Source organism: Puma concolor, chromosome D3 (assembly GCF_028749965.1).
Source record: "Puma concolor isolate L17-30 chromosome D3, mPumCon1.1.hap2, whole genome shotgun sequence".
Taxonomy (NCBI): domain Eukaryota; kingdom Metazoa; phylum Chordata; class Mammalia; order Carnivora; family Felidae; genus Puma; species Puma concolor.
Window position 1 is genome coordinate 73,184,701 of NC_141678.1, and position 20,197 is coordinate 73,204,897.

Consider the following 20,197-nt stretch of genomic DNA (forward strand, 5'->3'; position numbering starts at 1 on the left):
GAGGATCTAATTGACTCAGTTTGGGTCAGCACTTGACCTCTGGTCTACCATCTGTGCTCAACGTGCCAGGGTCATGGTTCAGGGTGGTACCCTGTGGGGAGGGGCAGGGCAGATGTACCAAGATGTTTCTTATACTTTGTGTTGCCTTTGACCACATCTCTTTTGTATCCATTTTGGCATGGACGTGGCACTCTGAGTTAGTAGGAGAAATGAGTTGAAGAAATTAACTAGTTTTTTTTTTTTTTTAATTTTTTTTTTTCAACGTTTATTTTTGGGACAGAGAGAGACAGAGCATGAACGGGGGAGGGGCGGGGGAGGGGCAGAGAGAGAGGGAGACACAGAATCAGAAACAGGCTCCAGGCTCTGAGCCATCAGCCCAGAGCCTGACGCGGGGCTCGAACTCACGGACCGCGAGATCGTGACCTGGTTGAAGTCGGACGCTTAACCGACTGCGCCACCCAGGCGCCCCAAGAAATTAACTAGTTTTAATGAGCTTATCTGGTGTTCTACTTTTTCCTTATGTAAAAAAAAAAAATTGTGTTTCTATGGAAAACTATGCCTCATCTATAGCACACCATTCTCAGTTATTAGGTTCTAGCCATGTTGAGTGTTTTCATTCATTGTTCATTTGTCAAATCTTTATAAGTTATAGGCAACTGTTGGCAATTTTAATTGACTTTCTCTATCCTGTGGAAAATCCAGTTTCGTCTCTATTTGCAATTTATTGCAGCATTCCTTTATTCTACATAAATGTGTGCTCTTTTGACTTTTCCTTTGAACAGTTTAAATATTTTCTTAGTTCCCTGAGTAAAATATCATGTCATACGAGTACAATATTTTATATCTATATGAATCATGATTTTGTCTTTTCATGAACATCATTCTCTGTCACCAATATCACTTTTCTGAGCTTTTTACTGGGTCAGCCTTAAAGTAACCTCAACATTTTTATTTATCAGAAGATTCTTTATCTTAAAGAAGATACTACTTTGTGAGTAAATGGACCACAAATCAAGAAATCTTAAATACAATTAGAACTGAAAAAAAAAATTTAATCCCCTGTGCCTCCAGTCTTTTGTGTAAATTGTTGCTAATGATTTATGCATTCTAAGGGCCTTGAAACTTTCATGGATATGTTCTCAGCCCCTAAACAATTCATAACATGTGTTTAATAATGTTTGGTAAATTTAATTATGAATATAAACTTTAAAAGTAGTTTTCTACTATACGTAACTTAAAAAAAATTAGTCAGTTAAACTAAAATGTTCAAGCCTAATTTTTATCATATTAGATATGGGAAGGCAGGAAAAACAAATAACAAGTTCAATGAAAAAAACTATATAAAGCAACATTAACTTAAAAAAATCAAACTTTGAGAAAAGTCAGGACTACCTAGTTCCCTAACATTTAAAGGGGAAGGAGTTGGGAGATAAATAGCAAAGCTTATTAAAAACAAGAACAAAAAGAAACCTACCTAGTGTTTTCTCATCATTGAAGCAGAACCATGAAATTCAAATGGCAAGAATGATCCTGTACTTCTCTTGTGAGATGTGAGAAGAAAAAGATGGCTTGGCCCTTTTATTGTGTTGGTATTTTTGTTAAGTTATGTCCTTCTGTCTATTCTCGGCTTCTGAATAGGCATTCCATTTTATTTTTTTCCCTAGTAATATTTTAAAATTAAAACCCCAATTTTTTTCTCTCTCTTAGAGAAATCTGTTTAGTTTCTCCCTAGAGAGATGAGCAGGCATTGGAAGTCTGGAAAGGGACCCAAGACACAAAACTGGCAGACCATTTGCCTGTCAAGGTAATTTAGCATTTTACTCTATCACGTAAATTATAGCCAACTTTACGATGTAAAATCCCTTGTTTACTGAAGTAAATCAGCAGCAACTTAACATTTTTTGAGTATTTATAGTGCTCTTACTTTAAACAAAATATTTTCTTTGATTCTAACACTGTCACTACACTAGAAGGCATCTGCCCGACGTAATTGATCCTGTTAATAAAGAAGAAGAGGAGAAAGGAGTAATAGTCTATTTGAAAATCTGTAAATGTCTAAACTGCTTCAAAAATTACTTGTCTTACCTTCATTTTTAAATTTTTTTTTGTTTATTTTAGAGAGCAAGAGAGAGTAGGAGAGAGGGGTAGAAGGAGAGAAAGAGAGAGAGAGAGAGAGAGAGAGAGAGAGAGAGAGAGAGAGAATCTCAAGCAGGCTCTATGCTCAGCATGAAGCTCAATGCACAGCTTGATGGGGGAGCTCAATCTTATGATGCTGGGATCATGACTTGAGATGAAATCAAGAGTCAGACACTCAACTAACTGAGCCACCCAGGCACCCCCAACTTGTCTTGTCTTTAGATTAATTATTTCCCTTAGTTTAAGGAAATGGTAAATCATGTTTCATGCAGATATAAAAATAATCATGTATTGGGGTGCCTGGGTGACTCAGTCAGTTGAGCATCCAACTCTTGAATTTGGCTCAGGTCATGATCTCGTGGTCATGAGATCGAGCCCTGCATTGTGCTCCATGCTGAGCATGGATCATGCTTAAGATTCTCTGTCTCTGTCTCTGTCTCTGTCTCAGTCTCTCTCTCTCTCCCTCTGCCCCGCTTCCCAACTCATGCTCTCTCTCAAATAAATTAAAAAATAATAATAATAATCATGTGTTAAAGACTTTACTTATTTGATATGAGGGAACCAAACAGATGTTATTACTGATTCAAAAGAGAAACCAAAAGAGCACAAAATTCTATGATGTGAAGGAATGTCAAGATGAATTGCAAATAGGACAAAACTGGATTTTCCAGAAGGGATGAAATCATGAAAATCACTACCAAACAGGACATTATTTACCTATCCATTAGTTATCTATAACTGATAACTAATTGCAAACCAGTTCAAAGACAACAAGCAGGGCCAGAGTTAATAACCTAGAAGAATGTGTTGTAGATAATGCACAGTTTTCTATTGAAACACATGCAAAAAATTCTAGAGTGATTCCCTTCCACTGTAGAATGTAGAGAATGTAGAGAAATGCACAGAGAGTAGCTGGTGATACCAGCTGGTGATACCCAATCACTATTAAAGGGGAGTACATTGTATTAAATGTCACTTTTTTTTTGATATTTGCAATGAACACCAAAAGAAAGTGATGTTTTACTGATCTACTCCTTGTTTTACTTTTAGCACAACCTCCATGCTCCCAATTTCAGTTTTAATTACTTCTTTCTCTATAGCATATGCAAAGGAAGACTAAGGGACAGACAGGCAATCTGGTATAAAATCAAAAAGAGCGAATACATAGCAATAAGAAAAGAATAAAAACAAATACAGTTATGAAAATGTTCTGTACTAAAAATACTCTACTTTGGGGGAATAAGCTTTATCTAAAATAGCCTTTACTAACTACAAAAAGAAAATGGAATAAATTAAATCAAGAAAAGTGTTACTAGAGGTCAGTGATCCATTGCAAATTGGCCATCTTGAGCTATAAAGGAACCCAATATTAAGTAACACTAGACTGGCTTGGGCTATGCATTGGTTTATTTGGTTGGTGTTTGTTTTGTTCTACTTTTATAAAGGACTCCAGGGACTCCTACATTACCAAATACTTTCAAGGATAAAAGTTAAGGAAATGAAACTGAGTCAAGCTTGAGCGATTTAGAAAAAGACCACAATATATTTTGAAATCTCATTTTATGCAGAAAAACACACACAGATTATCTTGATGAATGACAAATGATCTGCCTTTTTAAGTGGCTGATTTATATTGGTATAGAATTGATTTGAACATTTTGTGTCAGTGGAGTAAGGCAGAAGGTGAGGGGCAACAAAATCAGGATTAGAGATAATGTGGTTGCTCACATGGATTTTCAGATTTTGCGTGGGGCTATAGTGACCTTTTAGTATTTTTCATGTAGCTCATAGATCCTTTAAATCTGTGACTTAAAATATATATAAAGAGGTCTGGGAAAATTTAATATATTTTATTTTACTATTATCAAATGGACTTGTATAGGAAACCATTATATCCATTTCTTGGCCTGCAAATATAATCTTAAACTACCCAATAAAGTGGGGAGGGTGCGTGGAATGGCTCACAAATCACAAATGGCTATGTCCACGGCAGGCATTGCTAACTGAGCTCAGCGTTCTTTACTACTCAGCTGGTATATGTTCTCAGAATTATTTAATTATTTAATACAAGGCTCCAGTCAGCTTCTACTAAGCCATTGGAGTTGACAGGCAAGTTTAAACCTATTTGCAACCACTGACTTAGATTATCAATAATTGAGTATATACCACAGAGATCAGAAGCTAGAAGAACCAGTAAATCAAACACCTGACTGGGAAAGAATATGAATTCTATTTTCTCTGTTTTCACAAACAGCTTTTTACTGGTTTCACATCACCTTTGGTTTAAGGCCTGTTTGGTGTTCTAACAATTATTACCGATCCCACAGAGGCTCCTGCAGGGGTCTTTGAGTAGTATCCTAGGAAACTTGAAATAGGAAGAACTCAAGTGATGGTTAAGTGGGTAAATTTGAAAACTCCTAATCGGTCAACATCTATATTTAGCTTTTCACAGTGGGAGACCACCTCCTCTACAACCACTCAATTTCAAATTTAGTATTTTCCCTTCATATGTATTTTTATTTCAAACTACAGTCAGACTGTGTCTGATGTTGACAGATATTGCTGAAGATCAGCCTTGTATCACCGCTCTGCTGATAAGTTCTCCCCAAAGCACAGGGCACCCCAGCAGGCCAGCATATCTCTTGAACTGTGAGAAACATAAGTATCTATCCTGACTTGCTGGTACCTACTTTTATAAACTTCTTTCTTGATATTATTGCATAGCACTCAACTCATAATTATGATTTTATCTTCATTTTTCATTCCTAAGTATCACTATTCCTATATCTTCTTTTAAAGTGTTTGTTTGTTGGGGCGCCTGGGTGGCTCAGTTGGTTGAGCGTCCAACTCTTGGTTTTGGCTCAGGTCATGATCTCATGGTTCATGGGTTCAAGCCCCACGTCAGGCTCTGTGCTGACAGCATGGAGCCTGCCTGGGATTCTGTCTCCCTCTCTCTGCCCCTCCCCTGCTCGCTCTCTCTCTCTCTCTCTCTCTCTCTCTCAAAAATAAATAAATAAACATTAAAGTGTTTGTTTATTTATTTATTTGAGAGAGAGAGAGAGAGAGAGCGCACATGAATGGGGGAGGGCAGAGAGAAAGGGAGAGAGAGAATCCCAAGCAGGTTCTGCTCTGTCAGCACAGAGCCCAATATGGGGCTCAGTCCCACCAACGATGAGATCATGCCCTGAGCCAAAATCAAGAGTCAGATGCTTAACTGACTGAGTCACCCAGGTTCAAAATGTAGGCTCATTATTCCTACATCTTATACATGATTTGAGCATTTTGGCTCATGATGGCTTTCTTTTCATGTTCATTTTCCATTTTGCTGCTCCCCAACAATTATAGTCAGGTATTAATCTGCAGGTCAATCATAAGGTGAGGGTGGTGCCAGTGGTTTGAATTATGTATTTTATTGCATGAGACATATGTTGCTAGCCTCCTCCCTACAAAATAATTCTGTCATTGGTGTTTCCCTGGAGATTAGCCTCAAGTCCCCTTCTTTTTTTATTTTCAATTTTATGATTTGAGTATTCAAATCTCCTTCTTATGCCAACAGTCCTTGAAACTCTAGCACTTCCTGTCTTCCTTTCCATTTTTCTTGTCTTCTTTTCCCTGCCTTCTTCAAAGGTTTGTAAGGGTTTGGAATGTGCTAGAGCTGGTACATAGAGGAGATAATAAAGTACTGACTTCCAGGACTCCTTAGTCCTGTGGAGAAAACAGATATCACAAAATAAATAGAATTGAAGCACTGTGGGGGTTCCTGAGCGGCTCAGTTGGTTGAGCATTCAACTTCGGCTCAGGTCATGGTTCATGGGTTTGACTCCTGTGTCGGGCTCTGTGCTGACAGCTCAGAGCCTGGAGCCTGCTTTGATTCTGTGTCTCGCTCTCTCTCTGCCCCTCCCCTGCTTGTGCTCTGTCTCTCTCTGTCTCTCGAAAATAAATAAATAAATGTTTTAAAAATTAAAAAAAAAAAAAAAAAGAATTGAAGCACTGTGATAAATATTGTTGTAGTAGAAACTTTAAAATGCTCTGTGGAAGGCCAAGTGGAGAGAATACTTACACACAACATGAATACATCAGAGAAAGCCTTGTTTTCTTCATCTATACTATGATATTAAATTTCTGAAACATCATTTTAGTTTCAAGGCTATTTTATGTGTATTTCTTCTTAATTTATCTCCAGTTCCCCTTCCTTCTCTTTCTCTCTGTATTAACCATGTCTTTTATTGTACACATTCTGATATTTTGACATCTGGAGACTTGCTGACCCCGGGGGGATCACACCTTCCAAGGGGGGCCAATTCCCAGAAATAAGAAACAACTCACCCAAGAGTGCACTTTGCAAATACAAATCAACCAATCCAGAGCCCAACTACCCACTCTATCACACTGCCACATTCTGGGACGCTAACTCTCTACCCTAATCACCATAGGCTAGGTGCCAGACAAGTAAGGACAGACCTTATACACTGAAATTGTTCAAACTGGTCAGTCCTAAACGTGCCTATCCTGCCTTGCACATTCTACTGAAGAAACCATAACAAAGTTCTTGCCCACAGTTTTCCCTCTCCTTCCATCTCCTAACTGATAGCGATACTTCCCTGTGTAGATGCCTCCATGACCTGGTGTGTTCTTACCTCTTGGGACCTTTGAACGAGAAACTATCTTTTCAATGGCAGTAGTTTTCTAATCTATTGGTCCAACTATAGCTCAAGTTTCACTAATAAATGATCTTTTATAACACTTCCTCTCTCCCATTCTCCCTCCCCCTCCTACATCCTGTCCTCTCCAATTTGTTGCAGGATTTTTTACCTCAACACCCAGGGTTCATTGTCTCACCACTTCGAAGAATGAAGAGGTGGACACAGAATAAAATGAGCAGCAGGTGAAAGTTTATTAGAGTATAAGATCAGAAAGGAAGAATAGTATGGAAACTCTCTTTGCAGAGTGGGGGCATTCGAAAGTGAGTATCTGTGGACTATAGGCAAGGGACTTTGTTTTATAGGATTTTGGTCACCCTCGCTTCCCTTCCCTCTCATTCCTTCTCAGGTCCTACCCTTACTGGTTTGATAACTCTAGGTTCTGGGTTGTCCATTCTTGACTGGCTGATTTCATTGTGTGAGGAATCAGACTATGGTCATACTGTCCCATTTACAACATGAGTTTTATGGTTTATCTATTTTAGTTAGGTATTTTGATTGTCAAAATCCTGAGGGGAACCTGAGGAGAAGTAGGTGGTGTTCATTAGATTTTTTTTTTTAATTTTTTTTTTTAACATTTATTTATTTTTGGCACAGAGAGAGACAGAGCATGAACGGGCGAGGGGCAGAGAGAGAGGGAGACACAGAATCGGAAACAGGCTCCAGGCTCTGAGCCATCAGCCCAGAGCCCGACGCGGGGCTCGAACTCACGGACCGCGAGATCATGACCTGGCTGAAGTCGGACGCTTAACCGACTGCGCCACCCAGGTGCCCCTGTTCATTAGATTTTTAAGATGAACCTTAAGCCTGAGGAAGTTTGCTCCTAGTCAGATGCTCCCAACATTTTTTAAAATATGTGTTTTTCCCCACCCAGAGATCTCAGGTCCTAACTTTCCCTCTCTGACTATTTTATCCTATCTTTCCCTATCATAATTTCACTTTGTTAATATAGACTATAATTTTTTTAAAAGTCTGCTATCAAAAAATTGGCTCTCTTCACACACACACATGTAATTCTTGTCAACTACTTCCTTTGTAAGAGCAGTCTTCACACTGTTAGAACAATTAGAGAAGAAATTATCTCTTTTGGCAAAAACAAGTAAAAAATATTACATATACCGATAGGCTTTTAAACTTAATTTGTTTACTTTTAAAAGAGAAATTATACTTGAGCAGCTACTCTTTTAAAACTAAAAACCAGGGGCGCCTGGGTGGCTCAGTCGGTTAAGTATCTGAGTTTGGCTCAGGTCCTGACCTCATAGTTCGTGGGTTTGAGCCCAGCTTTGGGCTCTGTGCTGACAGCTCAGAGCCTGGATCCTGCTTCAGATTCTGTGTCTCCTTCTCTCACTACCCTTCCCCACTTGTGCTCTGTTAAATAAGTGTTCAAAAAAATTAAAACTAAAAACCACAAGTGAATCAAAGATCTTAGTCTATGAAGTAAACTAGATAGTACATGTGCACATGAGTGTGTGTGGGTGCACACACACACACACATAAACTACAAGTGAGTCATAGGTGGATATTACAATGGGGTGAATGTGTCCAATCTGTAAATAAAGCAGATACAAAGATGAACCCCTGACTTAATCTGTTACAGAATTCTTGGTCTGGAAAATCATGGTCTGTTAAGGAAAGACAAAATTGAAAATACTCATTCAGCTTCCATTCTAATACATTAGCTAAACACACTAAGTGTTTTATGCACAGATAGTAAATTGAAATGGTAAAACAACAACAATGACAAAGCAACAGAACTAAAACAAGCAAGAAAAAACTGTTTTCTGCATTATACCCAAAGATCCCCCCCCCCCCCCCCGGATATCTCTGCCTGCCGGTATTGAAAAACAAATACAGTCTAGCAATTATGGAAAGAACCTATTAAGCCAAGAGAGTGTCTCACTACCCATTGGCATCAAAAGTTCAAGAGCCCTCAGGCTCCTCTAACAGTTCCTTAAAAAGAGCGATGAACTGAGAAAGCTCTACTGGGGCCAAGCATTCCATGGAAGTTCAGAAGCAAACAAAGGCAGACTAGCCCACCCAGCATCACAGCTCATTAAGGTGTTTTATATTCAAGTGAAGTAAAACAGGAAAATATCACCACGCTTCTCATGTGAAATGAAAAGAAATTGAGTCATCCAGCATCATTAAAATAAAAAGAAGCTAAAAATATATCTCCATGAGCAAACAGCCACTTGCAACCTGTAACATACACTTGGCCATGTCTTACCCTGTAAAGTACATCAGGCTAAGAGAATTCATTATTGTGAAATGTAGGTTCTCCCCTCATCACTAGTCAACCTGAACCCTAGCCTGGATAGTCAAGGACACATGAGTTTGATGGGATTCAGTTGTTTAAGAGAAGGAAGAGGGGGAATTTGTAGGGCTTACCCAAGTTTCAGCTTCTGTATTTATTAGCCATTGGCTTTAGGCAAATAATTTAGTCTCTGTACCTGTTGCTTCATGTATAAAATGAGATTAAAAACTATTTCATTGCCTTCTTCACTGTATATAAAAGTATGTAGTAAACTGGTTGATTCTACAGAATTGACAGTTTTCTTATTATATGTAATTTATGAAAATAAAATCAGATTATTTGGGTTTACAGGAGAAATACATTACACCAAATGTACTAAATATATCAAGTTTCATATTTCTATACAGATAGCTATCACAAGGCTAGGTAAACAAAGATTTCTTGAATTATTACCTAGTGATCTAGTTATCATCCTAGCATATCACAAAAGTGCACCCTCACCTCCTATAGGCCTTTTAATAATGCCTAAAGGATATCTTATCTTTTACTGTTCTCTTGTAGCACTCATAGGATGTCCACGCATGATATCTTTCAAGTGTCCACCTTAAGTGAAACCCCTTAGCAGAGACTTATTGCATTCAGTTGGCAGATGTGAGCCAACCACTCTGGATGTTTTATCACTAACCAGATGTTCACTCAGGCCAAACTGACCATACCATACTGATAAGGGAGCATGAGGCAGACTGAGGGGCAAAAACAGAAGCTAGCACCCCACCGCACCCCAGGTGGGATCTGTGTGATATTCCTTGGACACTCCTAGCTACCCAAGAACAAAAGAAAGGGGTTTAAGTGCTTGCCATGGTAATGTGGGAAACTAAGGCAAATGAAAAATTAAATTCTCTTACTGCCTATAGCCTATTGACAAGTCCTTGAGACCAGCAGAGTGACCTCCCTCTAGGAGCTCAGCTGCCTCAAGGATGACACTTTGCTAGGGGCAAAAGAGAAACTTGGCTTAACATTGTCCCAATCTTGAGGATCCTGTAAGTCTACTTCCTTTATCTCAACTGCCCCAGAATCATGCTCCAAGTTTATGTCCCTGCACCACCACATGCATCTGAAGGGTCTCATGACAGGTTTGATTAAATGGTGATAAATGATGTTTTCCTACCAACAGCTAGCCCCTTAAGGTCCTGGAAATCTTCCTTCCAAAATACCTTAGAGATTTACTCAATCCCTGACCCCCTCCCAACCTGAGGGTATATAATGAGTTACCTATCATGACCCCAGTGTAGCTCTTCCTGCCCAAGGGTCCTGTTCCCATGCTTTAATAAAATCACCATTTTGCACTACAGATGTCTTCAAGAATTCTTTCTTGGCCATTGGCTCTGGACTCTACAAACCCCCCATTACCCCAAAACTTCACCAATACTGTAGGTTTTGAATTATCATGACCCTTTGGAACTATAAGAGAATTTAAACTTCATTATAGATAAAATAATTTAAAAACTAATTTTTGTCATCATTAACCTTCCCCAAATGATAAATTAATAAACAAATGTTTTATCTAATTCAGTATACATTTTAGGGCTATATATTGGAGAGACACAGCCCAGCAGACTCTAAGCCTCAGGTGAGTGATGGTCCAGAGATGCCAAAGACCTCCAGACAGTAATCAAGACATAGGACAATTAGGGGGAACTTATATACAGGGACTCCGGGAGCAGCTGACTAGACAAAGAATCCTCTGCAGCCAGTTTTTATAGCATAGCAACTTAACCAAGCAACTATCAGTGGCCCTTCTATGATAGGAAAAGATAGGCTTCAGTAGACAGAGAGGGAAAGATTAGGACCTGAGATCCCTGGGTGGGAAAAACACCAAGGCTGGGAGTGTCTGACCACGGCAAACCCTCTCAGGCGTAAAGTTCCCCTTAAGAATGTAACAGATACCACCTACTCCCCTTCAGGTTTCCCACAAGAATTTTACTAAGGACTAAAAACAAGTAGTAGGCCATAACATGTATGACCCACAAAGAATGATATGGCCATAGACCACCCCTCGTACAATGAAATCGAGCCAATCAGAATGGACAACCCAGCACCTAGAGTTATCAAGCCTATAAGGGTAGGACCTGGGAAGGAAGGAGGGCAAGGGTGAAGGATGGGCTGACCAGAACCTTATAAAACAAAGACCCTAGCTATAGACTATATGTATATAGTTATTGACTACAGGTCAAGGGCATTCACTTTTGAATGTCCCCTCTCTATAAAGAGAGCTTTCATACTATTCTTCCTTTCTGATCTTATACTCGAATAAAGTTTTGCCTGCTGCTCATTTTGAGTCCACTTCTTCATTCTTCAGAGTGGTGAGACAACAAACCCTGGTACTGAGGTAAAAAATCCTGCAACACTTCCACCCGTCTGCATGGCCAGCATTTCCAAGGTGATTAAAGCCAGGCACCTGGACACTTTTCATTAAAAGGGAGATGCTCTGGGTTTGCCACCCTTGGGGCCCCTGACCTTGAACACTGAACAACACATTCCTCTGCACATTATGCCTGATGGGAATATGGAGGGAGGACAGGGTCTTTACAGTTTCAAGAAAGTGATTAACAGGGTCACTCAGGGTATGTTTGCACAAACTAGCTATCTAGCATATACCATAGAATTGTGACATCTCTTAAGTCATTCCCCCTCAATTTTTCATCATGAAGTTCAAATATACAGAAAAGTCGAAAGGATAGTTCAGTGGTCACCAGTATACACACCACTTAGATTCAATATTTGTTTATATTTTGCCATGTTTATCATGTATAGATTATGTACCACATTTTTTTGATAAACTATTTGAAAGTAAACTTTAGACACCATGTTTTATCCCTGAATACTTCAGCATGCATCACCTAAAAAAATTTTTTTCCTCCTAAACTGTAAATTCATTATCATCTAAGAAAACTAACATTTTTCCTAATATTTCCTAATACTCTGTATTCACATTTCCTCAATTAAACACAAAATTCCTTTTATATCTTTTTTTGCAATCCTAATTTTGCATAGAATTATACTTTAAAAAAAAAAAAAAACAAGGATCCAACCAGGGTTTACATATTGTATTTGGTTTTGGTTGCTATGTTTTTTTAGTTTCTTTTACTTTAGAGCGGCTGCCTTCTCCCTACTTTTTATTTTAATAACATTGGCTTCTTGAAAAGTTCAGTCCAGGTGTTCTTGTAGAATGCTTAACTCCCGCATTTCCTGTAAACTGAAGGTAAGGTCAAAAGATTTCTTTAGATTCAGATATTTTGGCAAGATTACTTCAAGAGTGATGCTGTGCTATATTTCATATTTGCATTACAACAGGGGCACATTAGGGCAAGTTATTCCATTCTAAGTAATTTAAGGCTGATCCCTTGGTTAAGGTGGTAATCTGATAGTTCTCCTGGAAAAGGTACATTTTCTTCTTTGCAGTGAGTAACCTGTAAAGCCATAATTGTATGATGTAAATATTGTACCTTCCAACAACTTCTTCCATACTACTTTATGCATACTCCAATAATCTCTTGCCTCAGCCAATCACATCATGGAGGGTTGCATAAATGTTGATTTCTAATTCCCTTCTTTCTTCTGTATTTATTAACTGTCATTTTTTTCTGTACAAAAAAAAAAAAGAGCTTTCTATTATCAATTTGAGCTGAAATATCTTTCCTCGCCAAAAAGACAAAGTAAATGATTCATTCCTTCCCTTTAATTAGCAATTTTCACAGTAAAGATTCAGTGGAAGATTTAACTCCAAGGGTGGTAAATGAGTTTTATTCTTTTGATTAGCATTATTGGGTTCATAGATTTGAATTTGCTCAATGCTTTACAATCAATTAGACTCATTATTCTTTTTGATATTCGAATTATCACAAATTTGGCTAGTGGGAATCCCAGCAAGTTCAGTCTTTGAGTGCTTTCAATGTTGTTTTGAAATGAGAGATCCTAGGCTCACCTGCTCCAGACTGACGATCGCCTATTTCTCCAAGAAGTCCTAGTTCCTTCTGGTAGGAATTAGATGTGATCATCACTACTGGACTGTCATTCTTTCATAGGCCATTTCAGAGGGCAGACCTAGGAAACATACGTTAAAAATTACAAATTCATATTAAAATTTCTAATCACTTTTATCTTCTTCCAAATATTTTGTCCCCAAATTTTTGGATCCTGATAACATAATCATGTTTACATTTTTACGCTAAAGTATTTATAAAATGGTTTCAAATTAACTAGACAAATAAAACCAGTAGCAATGAAACTAGTGAGTTCAACTTTTCCCCTTAGAATATATCCCAGTAAGAAACTACTATTAGAGTTAAAGGTAACTCAAATTATTTTTTCCTCTGTATTATGTTACCAAATTTATATATAGTTTTATTATTTTTGTTTCTTTTAAGTTATGTGTTCTGCTTCCTCCTGTTTGAATTTATTCAAGTTTTGAATATATAAAACATTTCTCCTTTTTCTCCCTCTGTACTTAAACATATTTTAAAATGTCCAGTTTCCCTTATGATAAAAGAAATGAAGATTAAAATGTATAAGTCTGACAATATACTTTTTGGAGCAGATGTGAAAAAAGAGACTTTCATACCTTGATAGTAAGAATGCAAAGATATACAACCCCTGTAAAGGTGAATTTATAACATTTTTAATCTTGCTGAACGAATGTGTGTTAGGTATCCCTCATGTAGATTGCAATGAATTGAGGTTTGGGGAGTCTTCTAAAAATCTTATCATTTAATTAAGTGAATTAAGCCCATTGGTATTGATAGAATTCATACATTTAGCCTCATCTCTATTATATTATTTTATTTTATTTTGGATATTTTGAGTGCATTATATTTGTTAGTTTTTTCACTACAGGTTTTTTTTCTGTTTTTTTAAATTTTTTTGCTTGGTATCTTAAAACATATATATGTTTGTTTAAATATTTTACTAGTCACTGTATATAATGTTCCTACTCACCTTTTTTCTTATTTAGTCCTGTATTACTCCATTTGTTAGCAATTAAATGGTATTTTTATCCTCTTGCACCACCCATCCAGCAATCACTGAGTTTCTTATGCTTTCCCTTTTCCTCTTTCCTTTCTTTTCCCAGTTTTAAGTTGTGTTATTTTCCTTTCTTCAAGAGCATGTGGAATCTATTCCATCCTTAGAACCACTTCTGCTTTAGGCTTAGCTTTCTTGCAGAACATATTCAATACCCCACAGTTCTCTGGCCAATTTACCCAATAATCATTTGGTTGAATCAGCCTCACCCTCCAGTTAACTCCTTGGGAAAGGCTTATGATTACAATATTCTTGCCAATTTTAAACTGATTTTTCTATAGCCTTGATACTGTAAGGTGAACTTGCCTGGATTTAAAATCCCTGGCTCTTTATTTTCTTTCCTAGATTTAAAATGTTGCCCTTTTATGCCCTTTATTGTATGTTCCTATTGAGAAGTCTTATGCCAAATGGGTAGATGATTCCATTTGTAAGTTACTTGGATTTTTATTTTTTGCTTGTTTTTATCTTTGATGCACAGAGGAATATTTTCTTCATTTTATCTTTAAATTGTATTTAAATTTATTTTACTTAGTTTTGATTTTACTGGAATATATCTCAGAATTGATCAATGGGGGGACTCCTGGGTGCTCAGTTGGTAAGGCCTCCAGCTTTGGCTCAGGTCATGATCTCACATTTCTTGAGTTCGAGCCCCATGTCAGTCTCTGTGCTGACAGCTCAGAACCTGGAGCCTGTTGCAGATTCTGTGTCTCCTTCTCTCTCTGCCCCTTCCCCACTTGCACTCTGTCGGTCTCAAAAATAAATAAAAAAACACATTAAAAATGTTTTAATAAAAAAATTTAAAAATAAAAAGAATTGACCAATAGGTCTTATCTATCTGAATGTATCTATTCAGATCTTATTTTATATCCTTTAATTGTATTAAAAGAGTTTAACTATCCTTTTAAATATTAGTTCTGTCATTGTTGTTTTAGTCTTCAGCCTCTCCAATTATATACACATTCGATCTTTGCCTGTTTTCTTAATAACTTTTAATGTGATCCTTGTTATCTTTTCTTTGATGTTAAACTTAAGCTCTTTTTATTGGAATTGTATATACTTTATTGCATTGCTATTGTCTGTGCTACTAATTGTAATTTAATCATAGCTATTCTCCCCTGGTCATTTAATACAATAAAATTAACATAAGTTAGTGTATATTGTAATATATTCCTATGGCTTTTTTTTTAATTTATCTCCCTGCTTATATCTTTCTGTTTTTTTATTTCTATTATGATTTATCTAATTATATTTAGTTAATAGTGTTGAGTTACTGCTTTTTTTTCATGCCTTCTTTTGGTGGTTGTTATTATTAGTGTTTTTGTCTCCTGCAAATTTTGAGTTTCATAATGTATTTTCTTCTTATATAAATTCCATATGTGTATTGAATTCTCTTCACTTAAATTCATAATTACTTTTTATTGGAATAGTAGGCATTTCAAAGGGAAGGGTTGGTATGACTTATTTGATTTGTTTAAGAGCATCTTCTGTTTCTATAGTAAAGTAAAATTTATTTTATTAAAAATAGTATCTTTTTTGATTTGTTTCTGCAGTCTTCTGATTCTTAGTGTCTTCTTTTACTATGGATTTGACTACCATTACCTTCTTCCTTCCCTTCAAGAGACACCTCCTATTTCTAAGATGTCTCCCTTTTTGCCAGAAGTGGTATTTTTCAGGACCACTCAGTCTGTTCAATAATTCCAAACCCCTTTCTATTGCTCTCCTTAGGAACCAGTACACTGTTTTACTGGGTCTCAGAATTGTTCTTGAAGTTTTTCAGATTCAAGGTAGGTCCTTTTTTTCCTAGGAATGAACTCTGGTTGGTGTTATCTGTGTTCTATTAGTAGAACCTCACCAAAATTTCCTGTCAACACAGTTGCTGCCTCTTTGCCAAATGTGCTGCAGAGATCATTCTGCTGGTTTAGGACACTCGGTTTTCTTCCAACATGTGAATTTAATGTCCCAGTATTCTCTTCTCTTAGTTACAATGTAGTCATGGAATATGGCTTTATTGAAATTATATGGAGCGATTATGATTTAGTCTTCAGCCATCATATTAATAGTTCCATACTCTCAAGTCTCTTTTAACGTAGCTCCAACTCCCCTACTTTTTTAAAAAAAAAACCTCTTTTTAAGTTTTTTGTTGTTGTTGTTGTTGTTCATTTATTTTTGAGAGAGAGACAGAGCATGAGCATGAGCATGAGCAGGGAGGGGCAGAGAGAGGAGACAAAGAATCTGAAGCAGGCTCCAGGCTCCGAGCTGTCAGCACAGAGCCCAATGTGGGCTTGAACCATGAGATCATGACCTAAGTTGAAGTCAGATGTTTAACCATCTGAGCCACCCAGGAGCCCCTCCTTTTTTTTTTTTTTTTTTTTTTTTTTTATGACAGCATTCATCGGTTGAAGAAACCAGAGCAGCTGTCATGAAGAATGCAAATACCTGATGGATTGATTTGTTTTTATTGTTTTGTTTGGCTTCTTTCTGAATCAAATAAGAAAATTTCTTAGGGCCCTTCATCTCACTTTATTAATAACTTCACATCTTCTCTCTTATATCTTACTCATACCAAAAAACAAATTCCTTCACTTTTATATACTTTTAATGTTTATTTATTTTCAAGAGAGAGAGTGTGTAAGCAGGGGAGTGGCAGAGAGGGAGACAGAGGGTCCTCACTGAGCAGATCCTCACTGACAGCAGAGAGCCTGATATGGGGCTCAAACTCACAAACCATGAGAACATAACCTGAGTCGAAGTCAGATGCTTAACCAACTGAGCCACCCAGGGGTCCTGCAGCTTAGCTATTTTTTTTTTTTTTTTTTTGGTTGTGGTCCCATTTACAGCTATGTCTTCAGATCTCAACTTGTGCATAAAAGTGTTTGTTATAAATATAGTCTAAATCTCGAGAGGAATCAATTCTGTTTATGAGATAACTTTGGAGCAGCTTTCTAATAAAAATAAAAAATAATAGTATCTAACATTCGTTGTTATCTTTTGTCCTTGTTATTGGTGGTGGTGACTATCATTGGTGCCATGCCTATCCAACTCCTTTATAAATATATTCCTAACACCTCTATCAAATAGATTATATTACATCATTTACTAAATTAAAAAAAAGCCCTGAAGCACAGAAAAGTTATGTAATTTGTGCAAGGTTATACAGAAAGTTAAGTGGGAGGAATGGGGCAAGATTTAATTGTAGGCACTGTGATTTTATAACTCTTCCCACCTTAAGCACTGGCATGGACTCCTTCATCATAACATTATCATTGTTACACAAGGATTACAAATCACTCTTTCAGGATATGATGTCTACTGAGAAGGGAAGAATATAACAGACATATACCCATCTGATTTAGGTGAGCAAACTGTTGGCCTCACATATATATTAGTATACATTTTTTAAAAAATTATCTTTAATGTGGGGCACCTGGGTGGCTCAGTTGGTTGAGTGTCCAACTTCAGCTCAGGTCATGATCTCACAGTTTGTGGGTTTGAGCCCTGCATCAGGCTTCCTGCTGACAACATGGAGCCTGCTTGGGATTTCCTCTCTCTCCCTCTCTCTCTGCCCCTCCCCTGCTCACTCGTTCTCTCAAAATAAATAAATAAACTTAAAAAAATTTATAAAAAATTTTTCTAGTAGCTGCATTAAGAAATAAAAAAAAAAATAGGGGCACCTGGGTGGCTCAGTCAGTTAAACATCTGACTTCAGCTCAGGTCATGATCTCACAGTGCGTGAGTTCAAGCCCCGAGTCAGGCTCTGTGCTGACAGCTCAGGGCCTGGAGACTGCTTCAGATTCTGTGTCTCCCTCTCTCTGCTCCTCCCCTGCTCACACACTGTCTCTCTCTCTCTCTCAAAAATAAATAAATATTAAAAAGAATTTTAAAAATTATCTTCAATGATTTGGGTACAAAGGTATTATAAGATGATATTATAAGATGGTATTATAAGACAGTTTTGTGAGGCCCATGTGAGATTTTCCAGGGTCTTTTTGGGAGCTGATTTAGAGTGCAAAGGTTGTGGCTGAAAGAGAGTCTATCCAGAGTTCTAGTTTCACCCAGTTTGCCTCTGGGCAAGTTGCTTAAATTCTCTGTGCCTGAGTTCCCCTATCTGTAAAACATAAAATGGGAGGATTTATCATATAGATTTATTGAGAAATTGAAGGAGTTAATACATGTAAAACACTTAGAAATATAACTGGTGCACAGTATACAGTAGGTGGTAACTACCATTGTTTCTAGAGGACATTCAGTTCATCAGGATGCTTACTCCACATTAAACTTACTTCCATCTTTGGTTTCATTGTCCAGGCATCCACATCCCCTTAAATCCTGCTGTGTCCTGCCAAGGGAAAGTTGTGAAACTTAAACAGAAAAAGAAAGAACATTTCAAGTACATTCTGCTAAGGTCAGCAGTGTCTCATTACCAAACTTCAAACATACCAGCCCCTGGCTCTTTTTTCCCAACCAGAGAGTCCTGTTTTCTTCATTTTGCCTGTTACACACTGTGTATGTTTACAGACTTTGCTCAAGACCCATGACATTTTCCATCATCGTGGTGCCCTCGTTGATCTCTCTGCCCTACTCTCGGAATGCCTACTCTCGGAATTTGTTGTATGTGGTCTAGAATTTAGTAACACATTCTCTGGCCTTTTTCATCTTTTTTTACTTTATGTGTGCATATATTTCTGCTACCATTTCATGTATGCACATCTCTTCTCTGCATCTGAACAATAAACTGTGAGGTCAGAGACACAGCAAACTTGTTTACAGTCCCTGCAGCAGGGGTAAAATGCCACATACTTGTGGGTGTTTGCTAAATGATATTTATTTGTTCTTTTTCTTTCTAGTTTGAATGGAACCAGAAAAAGCTTGGAAATCTGGTACTCAGCTAGCCCTGCTAATGTCTTCGTATTAGACTGAGCTCACCCCTTTTGCCGTTTTGCAGTTTAGGAAGTGTGACATGTGAGGCTGACAGATGTGCATGCCCTTTAAAAAGGCAGTCTGAGATTTTCTGCAAAACCCACAGGGTGATGGTGTTTAGCAGCACCTTTTATGACACCACCGAGGAGAGTTTCTTCACTTCTGGGCCTGACTTTTGGTATCATTTGAGAACTAACTCACAACCCCATTCTTTTCAGGACATCGGTTCATCTTGGATCCTCAAAAATGGCTTTCAGCTTCCAGATCCCAGTTCTTGAGGACTGAAACTCTTGTCTTCCAGACCTTTCATTTTGCTCCCAGACAATAAATGAGAACTTCCTTATAGAGGATTTTTTTGTTGTGGTTGCAGTTATTATTTACAACAGAAGTATTATACAGAACATGGTGTGCTTTCTTTAAGTAAGGAGAACATAAATCAAACTCAGATTTTATTCTGTTATTGACTACCATTAAGTTGTAATAGCTAACTCGGCCCATATGGCCGTTTGAGAGAATAAGTGTGTGTGCACACACACACACATCCTCAGGGCTGGGGACAGGGGTGCGTAGCAAAACTCAGAACTCAGCACATCTAGTTTGCAAGTTCAGATTATAGGTTTATGGATTCAAGTGTACCGAGTTTCTCAAGTGTGTGCCCCAGTGCCAGCTCTGAGCTGATGTTATTCTTGAATAAAATGAAAACTACAAGCCAGAAGCAAAATGTAACAGCTTTGCCAGCTGTGAGCATACTGTTTACAGATTGAACCTGGGACCAAAACCATTATACAGTATACCTTATGACAACTCAAGAAAATATGTTTTGACAAACAGAGGTCTTCTTAAAAAAATAAGCAGGTGCAAACAAGAGCTCTCTTCTCAGTAGCACGCGTTCTACAATGCTTCTTCCCCTCTTCCAACCATCTCAGTTTAGATTTGCTCAGAGTAGATAGTGGTTTTCTTTACTAGGAACAAGCAGGACTTAGACAAATAGAAGATCTCTCCCTCTCCCTCTCTCTATATATATATGTATATATATATACATATATATATCGTATATATTATAGACTTAGACAAATAGAAGATATTTCCCTCTCTATATATGGAGTATATA

General features: G+C 37.5%; 1 long non-coding RNA gene across 1 annotated transcript in view; it reads right to left on the minus strand.

Annotated features, from left to right (window-relative positions):
* Positions 1 to 7,617: 7,617 nt before the first annotated feature.
* LOC147575629 (uncharacterized) overlaps positions 7,618 to 20,197 on the minus strand; it is a 440,855-nt gene continuing 428,275 nt past the window's right edge. The window contains exons 4-5 of the long non-coding RNA XR_015242571.1: positions 18,450 to 18,505; positions 7,618 to 13,194 (exon numbers count right to left, since the gene is read on the minus strand). This is a non-coding gene — a long non-coding RNA (uncharacterized LOC147575629). The remainder of the gene's footprint in view (positions 13,195 to 18,449; positions 18,506 to 20,197) is intronic.